Below are 12,415 nucleotides of genomic sequence, written 5' to 3' on the forward strand. Positions count from 1 at the left end.
CTCAATTAGTTTCTCTGATGCAGCAGCTGCAAGTTTCATGGACTTCCATCTGAAGATCCTTTTCAGTTCTTAACTGAATTCTTGCAGATATGTGATACTGTTAAGACTAATGGAGTAGATCCTGAAGTCTACAGGCTCATGCTTTTCCCTTTTGCTGTAAGAGACAGAGCTAGATTATGGTTGGATTCTCAACCCAAAGACAGCCTGAACTCTTAGGATAAGCTGGTCACGGCTTTCTTAGCCAAGTACTTTCCTCCTCAAAAGCTGAGCAAGCTTAGAGCTGATGTTCAAACCTTCAGACAGAAAGAAGGTGAATCCCTCTATGAAGCTTGGGAAAGATACAAACAGTTGACCAAAAAGTGTCCTTCTGACATGCTTTCAGAATGGACCATCCTAGATATATTCTATGATGGTTTATCTGAGCTATCAAAGATGTCACTGGACACTTCTGCAGGTGGATCCATTCACCTAAAGAAAACGCCTGCAGAAGCTCAAGAACTCATTGACATGGTTGCTAATAACCAGTTCATGTACACTTCTGAAAGGAACCCTGTGAGTAATGGGACGCCTATGAAGAAGGGAGTTCTTGAGATTGATACTCTGAATGCCATATTGGCTCAGAATAAAATATTGACTCAGCAAGTCAATATGATCTCTCAGAGTCTGCATGGAATGCAAGCTGCATCCAACAGTACTCAAGAGGCTTCTTATGAAGAAGAAGCTTATGATCCTAAGAACCCTGCAATAGCAGAGGTGAATTACTTAGGTGAACCTTATGGAAACACCTATAACTCATCATGGAGAAATCATCCAAATTTCTCATGGAAGGATTAAAAGCCTCAACAAGGCTTTAATAATGGTGGAAGAAACAGGTTTAACAATAATAAACCTTTTCCATCATCCACTCAGCAACAGACAGAGAACTCTGAACAAAATGCTTCTAATTTAGCAAATCTAGTCTCTGATCTATCCAAGGCCACTGTGAGCTTCATGAATGAAACAAGGTCTTCCATTAGAAATTTGGAAGCACAAGTGGGCCAGCTGAGTAAAAGGATCACTGAAATCCCTTCCAGTACTCTCCCAAGCAATACAGAAGAGAACCCAAAAGGAGAGTGCAAGGCCATTGACATAAGCACCATGGCCGAACCTACAAGGGGAGTGGAGAACGCAAATCCCAAGGAGGAAGACCTCCTAGGACGTCCAGTGAACAATAAGGAGCTTCCCTCTGAGGAACAAAAGGACTCTGAGGCTCATCTAGAGACCATAGAGATTCCATTGAACCTCCTTATGCCCTTCATGAGCTCTGATGAGTATTCCTCTTCTGAAGAGAATGAGGATGTTACTGAAGAGCAAACTGCCAAGTTTCTTGGTGCAATCATGAAGCTGAATGCCAAATTATTTGGCATTGATACTTGGGAAGTGGAACCTCCCTTGTTCATCAATGAACTAAGTGATCTGGATCAACTGACATTGCCTCAGAAGAGACAGGATCCTGGAAAGTTCATAATACCCTGTACCATAGGCACCATGATCTTTAAGGCTCTATGTGACGTTGGTTCAGGAATAAACCTCATGCCCCTCTCTGTAATAGAGAAACTGGGAATCTATGGGGTGCAAGCTGCTAAAATCTCATTAGAGATGGCAGACAGTTCAAGAAAATAGGCTTATGGACAAGTAGAGGACGTGTTAGTAAAGGTTGAAGGCCTTTACATCCCTGCTGATTTCATAGTCCTGGATACTGGAAAGGAAGAGGATGAATCCATCATCCTAGGAAGACCTTTCCTGGCCACAGCAAGAGCTGTGATTGATGTTGACAGAGGTGAAATAGTCCTTCAATGGAATGAGGACTCCCTTGTGTTTAAAACTCAAGGATCTCCCTCTGCAACCATGGAGAGGAAGCATGAAAAGCTTCTCTCAAAGCAGAGTCAACCCAAGCCCCCACAGTCAAACTCTAAGTTTGGTGTTGGGAGGCCACAACCAAACTCTAAGTTTGGTGTTGAACTCCCATATCCAAACTCTAAGTTTGGTGTTGGGGAGTTTCAACAATGCTTTGAACATCTGTGAGGCTCCATGAGAGCCCACTGTCAAGCTATTGACATTAAAGAAGCGCTTGTTGGGAGGCAACCCAATGTTTATTTATCTAACTCTATTATTCTTGTTTTTCATGTTTTCTTAGGTTCATGATCATGTGGAGTCACAAAATAAATATAAAAATTGAAAACGGAATCAAAAACAACAGAAGAAAAATCACACCCTGGAGGAGCATCTGTCTGGTGTTCAAACGCCAGAACAGAGCATGGTTCTGGCGTTAAACGCCCAAAATGGGCAGCTTCTGGGCGCTGAACGCCAGAACAGACATGGTTCTGGTGTTCAACGCCAGAAATGGCACACAAATGGGCGTTGAACGCCCAAAATGGCCACCAACTTGGCGCTGAATGCCCAGAGTTGTGTGCAAAGGCATTTTTACATGCCTAATGGGTGCATGGATGTAAATCCTTGAACACCTCAGGATCTGTGGATCCCACAGGATCCCCACCTACCTCCACTCAACTCTTCTCACCACTCTCTTTCACACAACCCCATAAACACTCTTCCCCAAAAACCCTTCACCAATCACCTCAAACTCTCTTCCCCATCACCTCTTCACCACTCACATCCATCCACTCTTCCCCATAAACCTACCTCATAAACTCCACCTACCTTCAAAAATTCAAAACCAATTTCCCACCCAAACCCACCCATATGGCCGAAACCTTTCCCCCCATCCCTTCCCTATATAAAGCCCTCCATTCTTCATCAAATTCACACAACACACCCCTCTACACCCTTCTTGGCCGAAATACTCCCCACTCTCCCTCTCCTCCATTTCTTCTTCTTCTTCATCTATTCTTTCTTTTATTGCTCGAGGGCGAGAAAAATTCTAAGTTTGGTGTGGTAAAAGCATAAACTTTTTGTTTTTCCATTACCATTGATGGCACCTAAGACCGGAGAATCCTCTAGAAAGGGGAAAGGGAAGACAAAAGCTTCCACATCCGAGTCATGGGAGATGGAAAGGTTCATCTCCAAAGCCCATCAAGACCACTTCTATGATGTTGTGGCCAAGAAGAAGGTGATCCCTGAGGTCCCTTTCAAACTCAAAAGAAATGAGTATCCGGAGATCCGACATGAAATTCAAAGAAGAGGTTGGGAAGTTCTAACAAATCCCATCCAACAAGTCGGCATCCTAATGGTTCAAGAGTTCTATGCTAATGCATGGATCACCAAGAACCATGATCAAAGTAAGAACCCGGATCCAAAGAACTATGTTACAATGGTTCAGGGGAAATACTTAGATTTTAGTCCGGAGAATGTGAGGTTGGCGTTCAACTTGCCAAACATGGAAGAGAACGCACGCCCCTACACAAGGAGAGTCAACTTTGATCAAAGGTTGGACCAAGTCCTTATGGACATATGTGTAGAAGGAGCTCAATAGAAGATTGACTCCAAAGGCAAGCCGGTTCAACTAAGAAGATTGGACCTCAAGCCTATAGTTAGAGGATGGTTGGAGTTTATTCAATGCTCAATCATTCCCACTAGCAACCGATCTGAAGTTACTATAGACCGGGCCATCATGATCCATAGCATCATGATTGGAGAAGAGGTGGAAGTTTATGAGATTATACCTCAAGAACTCTACAAGGTGGCTGACAAGTCCTCCACTATGGCAAGGTTAGCCTTTCCTCACCTCATTTGTCACCTATGCAATTCGGCTGGGATTGACATAGAGGGAGATATCCTCATCAAAGAGGACAAGCCCATCACTAAGAAAAAGATGGAGCAAGCAAGAGAGCCCAGTCATGGAGCTCAAGAGGCGCAAGAAGCTCATTTCCATGAGATCCCGGAGATGCCTCAAATGCACTTTCCTCCACAAAATTATTGGGAGCAAATCAACACCTCCCTAGGAGAATTGAGTTCCAATATGGGACAACTAAGGGTGGAACATCAAGAGCACTCCATCATGCTTCATAAAATAAGAGAAGATCAAAAAGCAATGAGGGAGGAGCAACAACGACAAGGAAGAGACATAGAAGAGCTCAAGGACATCATTGGTTCCTCAAGAAGGAAACGCCACCATCACTAAGGTGGATTCATTCCTTGTTCTTAATTCTTCTGTTTTTCGTTTTCTATGTTATATGCTTATCTATGTTTGTGTCTTCATTACATGATCATTAGTAGTAGTAACTATGTCTTAAAGTTATGAATGTCCTATGAATCCATCACCTCTCTTAAATGAAAAATGTTTTAATTCAAAAGAATAAGAAGTACATGAGTTTCGAATTTATCCTTGAACTTAGTTTAATTATATTGATGTGGTGACAATACTTCTTGTTTTCTGAATGAATGCTTGAACAGTGCATATGTCTTTTGAAGTTGTTGTTTAAGAATGTTAAATATATTGGCTCTTGAAAGAATGATGACTAGGAGACATGTTATTTGATAATCTGAAAAATCATAAAAATGATTCTTGAAGCAAGAAAAAGCAGCAAAGAACAAAGCTTGCAGAAAAAAAAATAGGCGAAAAAAAATAGAAAGAAAAAAAAAAAAGCAAGCAGAAAAAGCCAATAACCCTTAAAACCAAAAGGCAAGGGAAATAAAAAGGATCCCAAGGCTTTGAGCATCAGTGGATAGGAGGGCCTAAAGGAATAAAATCCTGGTCTAAGCGGCTAAACCAAGCTGTCCCTAACCATGTGCTTGTGGCGTGTAGGTGTCAAGTGAAAACTTGAGACTGAGCGGTTAAAGTCAAGGTCTAAAGCAAAAACAAAGAGTGTGCTTAAGAACCCTGGACACCTCTAATTGGGGACTTTAGCAAAGCTGAGTCACAATCTGAAAAGGTTCACCCAATTATATGTCTGTGGCATTTATGTATCCGGTGGTAATACTGGAAAACAAAGTGCTTAGGGCCACGGCCAAGACTCATAAAGAAGCTGTGTTCAAGAATCATCATACTGAACTAGGAGAGTCAATAACACTATTCGAAATCTGAAGTTCCTATAGATGCCAATCATTCTGAACCTTAATGGATAAAGTGAGATGCCAAAACTATTCAAGAGGCAAAAAGCTATAAGTCCCGCTCATATGATTGAAGCTCTGTTTCATTGATAGTTTGGAATTTGTAGTATATTCTCTTCTTTTTATCCTATTTGATTTTCAGTTGCTTGGGGACAAGCAACAATTTAAGTTTGGTGTTGTGATGAGCAGATAATTTATACGCTTTTTGACATTATTTTTAATATGTTTTTAGTAGGATCTAGTTACTTTTAGGGATGTTTTCATTAGTTTTTATGTTAAATTCACATTTCTGGACTTTACTATGAGTTTGTGTATTTTTCTGTGATTTCAGGTATTTTCTGGCTGAAATTGAGGGACTTGAGCAAAAATCAGATTCAGAGGTTGAAAAAGGACTGCTGATGCTGTTGGATTCTGACCTCCCTGCACTCAAAGTGGATTTTCTGGAGCTACAGAACTTGAAATAGCGCGCTTCCAATTGCGTTGGAAAGTAGATATCCAGGACTTTCCATCAATATATAATAGTCTATACTTTGGCCAAGAATAGATGACGTAAACTGGCGTTCAATGCCAGCTTTCTGCCCAAATCTGGCGTCCAGCGCCAGAAAAGGAGCCAAAACCAGAGTTGAACGCCCAAACTGGCACAAAAGCTGGCGTTCAACTCCAAGAAGGACTTCTACACGTGCAACACTCAAGCTCAGCCCAAGCACACACCAAGTGGGCCCCGGAAGTGAATTTATGCATCAATTACTTACTCATGTAAACCCTAGTAGCTAGTTTATTATAAATAGGACCTTTTACTATTGTATTAGACATCTTTGGTCTCAGTTTTAATCCATTGTTCATCTTAGGAGACTATTGATCACGTTTTAGGGGGCTGGCCATTTCGGCCATGCCTGGACCTTTCACTTATGTATTTTCAACGGTAGTGTTTCTACACTCCATAGATTAAGGTGTGGAGCTCTACTGTTCCTCAAAGATTAATGCAAAGTACTACTATTTTCTATTCAATTCATCTTATTTCGCTTCTAAGATATTCATTCGCACTTCAACCTGAATGTGATGAACGTGACAATCATCATCATTCCCTATGAACGCGTGCCTGACAACCACTTCCGTTCTACCTTCGAATGAATGAGTATCTCTTAGATCTCCTAACCAGAATCTTCGTGGTGTAAGCTAGAATGATGGCGGCATTCAAGAGAATCCGGAAAGTCTAAACCTTGTCTGTGGTATTCCGAGTAGGATTCAATGAATGAATGACTGTGACGAGCTCCAAACTCGCGATTGCGGGGCGTTAGTGACAGACGCAAAAGGATAGTATATCCTATTCCAGCATGATCGAGAACCGACAGATGAATAGCCGTGCCGTGACAGGGTGCGTTGACCATTTTCACTGAGAGGATAAGATGAAGCCATTGACAAGGGTGATGCCTCCAGACGATTAGCCGTGCCGTGACAGGGCATTGGATCATTTTCCCGAGAGATGACCGAAAGTAGCCATTGACAGTGGTGATGTATCACATAAAGCCAGCCATGGAAAGGAGTAAGACTGATTGGATGAAGATAGCAGGAAAGCAGAGGTTCAGAGGAACGAAAGCATCTCCATTCGCTTATCTGAAATTCTCACCAATGAATTACATAAGTATTTCTATCCCTATTCTATTAATTATTATTCGAAAACACCATTATCAATTTATATCTGCCTAACTGAGATTTGCAAGGTGACCATAGCTTGCTTCATACTAACAATCTCCGTGGGATTCGACCCTTACTCACGTAAGGTATTACTTGGACGACCCAGTGCACTTGCTGGTTAGTTACACGGAATTGTGAACCATGGTACTGGCACCACGTTTTTGGAGCCATTGCCAGGGAAAGAAAGAGCGATGAACTTTACATAATTAAAGTGTAATCACGATTTCGCGTACCAGTCACTGATTATACCACATGTATTCATAAATCAAAATGTTTGTAGGATTATATGTCACTATATCCATCCAAACCCCAATTTGGTCCAACATGAGAAAGCATTTCTAGCATGATCTCTTCATTCCTCTTCAAAGGTTTCGAAGAGATCCAAGTATGAATAGCTTCTTTTCCAAGACAACTACCCAATTGGATGAAGATTGAAAGCTTTCTAGTAAAATCAAGAGAAAAGAAAGAAGAAGAATAATGAAAACTATTATTGATCCATCAAATTACAACAGAGCTCCCTAACCCAATAAAAGGGGTTTAGTTGTTCATAGCTCTGGAAATTGAAAGCAAAGATGGAAAATACATTCTCAAAGTAAAACTAAAGTGCAGAAAAAGTAAAATTATACAGAGAGTAGTTCTCCTAATGCAAAAAGCTCTCTTCTCTAGTTCAAAACTACTCCTATATATACAACTCTTCTTATATTCTAGTTGGCTCTTCAAGTCTTTGGATATGGGCCTTTGGATCTTGAGTTGAAGCAGTTTGGAATCTTCAGTGGGCTCAGCTTTACTTGCAGAGAAAGTGTGAAGTAGGCATGGACTTTAGCTAGGACGTTAGTGGCATTAACGTTAAGTGAAAATGTGGGTTCGAGAACGTTAGTGACAATCACCTTTTTCACTAACGTTCCTAGCCCAAGATGGTTCACGTTAACTTCAACGTTAGTGGCACTAACGTGACCACTAACGTTGCCTCTTGGTCCATCGCGAGCGTTATTGGCGTTCACCTTTGCCAATAACGTTACTCTTAGCCCCCCTTTTCTCACGTTAGAGTCCACGTTAGTATAACTAACGTGACTTTTAACGTGGGCATGCCTTAGCCTCGAGGGCATTAGTGACACTTACCTTTGTCACTAACGCTCCAAACGCCCCTTCTCACGTTAGTGCCTCACGTTAATTGTCTTAAAGTGGCCACTAACGTGGTGGTGGTTGCCATCTCCAACGTTAGTGACAAAGGTGAGTGTCACTAACGTTGGTTCATTATTTCTTTCCTCCACGTTAGCTTCCACGTTAATGCCATTAACATGGCAACTAACGTGGCTCATAGTGGCTTGGTCCAACGTTAGTGACAAAGGTGAGTGTCACTAACGTTGGTGATTCCTTGCTCCTCCCACGTTAGAGTACACGTTAATGTAGTTAATGTGACTCTTAACGTGGCCAATTGGGCTTAGTCCAACGTTAGTGACAAAGGTGAGTGTCACTAACGTTGGCATTGTCTTCCTTTTCCACATTAGAGTTCACATGAACTGAGTTAACGTGACTCTTAACGTGGCCAATTGCCAATTTGGAGCGTTAGTGATATTCACTTTTACCACTAATGCTGGAGCTCCCTTTCTCTCCACATTAACTACCACATTAATGTAGTTAATGTGGCAATTAACGTGGGCCATGATGGTTTCGAAGGCGCTATTGGCAATCACTTTTCTCATTAACGTTGCAAGTTTATTCCCATTCCACGTTAGTGGTCACGTTAATTAGATTAACGTTTAACGTGACTGCTAATGTGGCTCTTCCTTGCTTCCTTTGTCCTGAAACCAAGCAAATAAAGTGCATCAAAGCTCTAATCCAAGTTATGAGACATGCATTATCCAATTTATCCTTCAATTCATGCATAATTCTCATAAAATCACATGAAATTTACAATGTTTGCTTGAATCAAGATGTAAGTGATTATCTACCCAAAACTTTCTTATTAACTAAGAAAATGCATGAAACTACCATAAAACAGTAAAGAAAAGGTCAGTGAAATTGGCCAAAATGCCCTGGTATCACAACACCAAACTTAAAGCTTGCTTGTCCCTAAGCAAGTACTGAAACATGAGAATGATGAATGAAATGACAAGAGAAATGAGTCATTATTGTGGAAGTCATGTCCTTGGTTTTATGGGGTTTCATGCACAGCAACTTAGGTTCATTCCTTCATTGGCTTTCAGACCTTTACCATGCCCTGGAATACTCACTTGATTGTACCCTATGAGACTTTTATTCATTGATCCCTTTGTCTTTTTAGGGTTTGATTGTGTTCTTTAGACTAGATGCTCTGTAAGAGGGTGACTCTTTAATATAAGCTTTTAGCCAGCACTCCCGAACCAGTTGGTTCAAGGTGCTAGGTGTTAAGACACCCCTAAGGACTTACTCCCTCAAGTCTCTTTCCCCCATACATTCACATCACAGGCACATGGTTTGTTATTTTTCTTCTTGAGACCTTGGTGTCCAGCACCTCTTTGGGTTACTAAGTGCTCTGTAGCAAGGATTACTCTTGATAGTGGACTTTCAGCTGATAATCCCGGGTTAGTTAACCCAAGTTACCAAGTGATAAGGCACCTCTGAGAGCTTATTCATCCATGTATATCCTTTGCACAAGAGCACCACAGACACATGCCTTAAGATTTAACCCTTGGTGCCTAGCCTTATTTCTTACTCTTTTTCTTTATTTCTCAACTTTCATTTTTCTTTCCCCTTTTCTTATTAGGATCTTGTTATTTAGCTAGTCTCATGGGGTGTGTTTCAAGCATATGATTCAAGACAGGTAGTTGCCTTCCTACCTTGTTGGTGAACTAACTTAGCTAAGTAATTACTACACCACAAGCTTAAGAACTTACTCCACAAATTGAACATCACTCTGGTCTTTCATAACATCTCTTTTTATTTGACTTAAAGGACAAGCATACAAGTAAGCAAGGTGAAAATGCAGCAGATAGCTTGGCACAGCACACATATGACAAAGGCGGGAAAAAACGAACATTAAATCCTAGTGATGTAAACTGAAGAGTAGCTAATAATCAGGGATACATTTAGACTTCCAATTTGAGCATTTCCAAGCATATGGAATCAAGTAACAATACAACCTTTTGGTGGTGACTTCTAGCCATCCCTTTGTTGTCATCGTCCATAGCTTTTGCATCCTTCTTTGCTTCCTTGGATGATGGTGCACCGTTGTTCCCAAAGATTTGATTGAATTCCTGCAAAGTTATTGGAAGTTGCTTGTTCCCAAAGCACTTGAGAATTAGTTAGCATGCATGCATGCTTGTGAGTTTCTGAACCTGATTTGGTGTGTGAACACCAAACTTAGTTCCTTGCCTAATGCAACAGATTGAATACATGCAGAGGATCTTATGTGCTTTTATTACTAAAACGACTATGAACTAGAAACTAAACTCTTGTCAAGTGGTTTCCCTGATTGGTTGGGGCTAGCAATTTGCTCTTGAAGAGGTGTAGCGTGATTCTAACTGAAATCTTTGATGGAACACCAAACTTAGAATTACACATTCACTCTTGGATTGTTTTGGTGTGCAACACCAAACTTAGCTCCTCGCAATACAGGGTAAACTACTTGTAAATTTTATTGAAATGATCATGAAAAGGAAACTACCTTAGGTTGGGTTGCCTCCCAATGAAGCGCTCTTTTAGCGTCGCTAACTCGACGATTTCTCCATCAGTTGAGATGATATTTCACTTTGGGGCTTTCCCTCATGTTGCCCATGTAATGCTTGAGCCTTTGTCCGTTCACAGTGAAAGTCCTCCTTGAGCTTTCCTCCATGATTTCTATGTGTCCATACGGCGAGACCTTTGTGACAAGAAAGGGTCCAGACCACCTTGATTTGAGTTTTCCAGGGAAAAGTCTCAATTTGGAGTTGTAGAGGAGCACTTGCTGCCTCTTTTCGAAACTCCTGGGTATCAGATTGAGGTCATGTCTTCTCTTTGCCTTTTCTTTATAGATCTTGGCATTTTCATAGGTTTGAGATCTGAACTCCTCCATTTCCTGCAGCTGCAGGACTCTTTTTTTCACCAGCGGCAAGGCTATCAAAATTTAGTAGCTTGAGAGCCCAGAGGGCTTTGTGTTCAAGCTCTAATGGTAAATGACAAGCCTTTCCATATACCAGTTGATATGGGGACATCCCGATTGGTGTTTGAATGCAGTTCTGTATGCCCAAAGAGCATCATCTAGCTTCTTTGACCAATCCTTTCTTGATGCTCCTACAGTCTTTTCCATAATCCTTTTTAACTCTCTGTTAGATATCTCGGTTTGCCTACTTGTTTGGGGGTGATAAGGTGTGGCAACCTTGTGCTTTACCCCGTATCGTAGGAGAAGAGCTTCTAGTGGTCTGTTACAAAAATGGCTCCATCCATCACTGATGAGCGCTCGTGGGACTCCGAACCGGCTAAAGATATTCTTTTTGAGGAAGTTCATGACCACCTTGTTATCATTTGTTGGGGTTGCAATGGCCTCTACCCACTTGGAAACGTAATCCACTGCTACTAGGATATACTTGTTTGAATATGAGGTTGGAAATGGTCCCATGAAATCGATTCCCCATACATCAAACAGTTCCAGTTCTAAGATGAAATTATGTGGCATCTCATTTCTTTTGGGCAGGTTTCCATCTCTTTGGCATTTATTGCAGCTCTTTGCTACTTCCTTGGCATCCTTGAAAAGGGTGGGCCAAAAAAAATCCACTTTGTAACACCTTGGCTGCAGTTCTTTCCCCTCCAAAGTGGCCTCTATAGCACGAGCCATGGCAGTTCCATAAGACCTCTTTTCCCTCTTCTTCTGAAACACATATTCTAAGGATTCCATCTGAACACTTCTTGAATAGGTATGGTTCATCCCAAACAAAATACTTCGTGTCATTGATGAGCTTTCTTTTTTGATGTTTGTTGATTTCTGGAGGTAAAGCTCCAGTTGCCTTGAAATTGGCAATATCTGCAAACTAGGATGCTCTGTGAACCGTCATCAACTGCTCATCTGGGAAGAACTCATTTACACTTGTATCATGTGATCCTTCTTTATCATGAGGGATTCTGGATAGGTGATCTGCTACTTTGTTCTCCACTCCTTTCTTGTCTCCAATTTCAATATTGAATTCCTGCAACAACAAGATCCATGTTATTAGTCTTGGTTTTGATTCTTGCTTGGCAAACAAATATTTAAGTGCTGTGTGATCTGTGAAAACGATCACTTTGGCACCAATGAGATACGATCTAAACTTTTCAAATGCAAAAACTATTGCCAGCAACTCCTTTTCAGTAGTGGTATAATTTCTTTGAGTGTCATTGAGGACTTTGCTGGCATAGTATATTACATGGACCAAGTTATCTTTCCTTTGTCTTAACACTGCCCCAACTGCAAAATCAGATGCATCACACATCAGTTCAAATGGTAAGTTCCAATCAGGTGGAGAAATGATAGGGGCAGAGGACAACCTCTTTTTCAAGTTTTCGAATGCTAGCATGCATTTTTCATCAAAGACAAATGGTGTATCAGATACAAGGAGATTGCTTAAGGGCTTGGCTATCTTTGAAAAATCTTTAATAAACCTTCTGTAAAAGCCGGCATGCCCTAAAAAGCTCCTAATTGCCTTGACATCACTTGGTGGGGGTAATTTTTCAATGAGTT

The 12,415-nt window shown here is 41.1% G+C and overlaps 1 non-coding gene across 1 annotated transcript; it reads right to left on the bottom strand.

Moving 5' to 3' along the window:
* Nucleotides 1–270: 270 nt before the first annotated feature.
* Nucleotides 271–378, bottom strand: LOC112752465 (small nucleolar RNA R71). Its single transcript, XR_003176901.1, has one exon. It is a non-coding gene; the product is annotated as a small nucleolar RNA R71 (small nucleolar RNA).
* Nucleotides 379–12,415: the final 12,037 nt, after the last annotated feature.

This window comes from Arachis hypogaea, chromosome 15, assembly GCF_003086295.3.
Source record: "Arachis hypogaea cultivar Tifrunner chromosome 15, arahy.Tifrunner.gnm2.J5K5, whole genome shotgun sequence".
Lineage (NCBI taxonomy): Eukaryota > Viridiplantae > Streptophyta > Magnoliopsida > Fabales > Fabaceae > Arachis > Arachis hypogaea.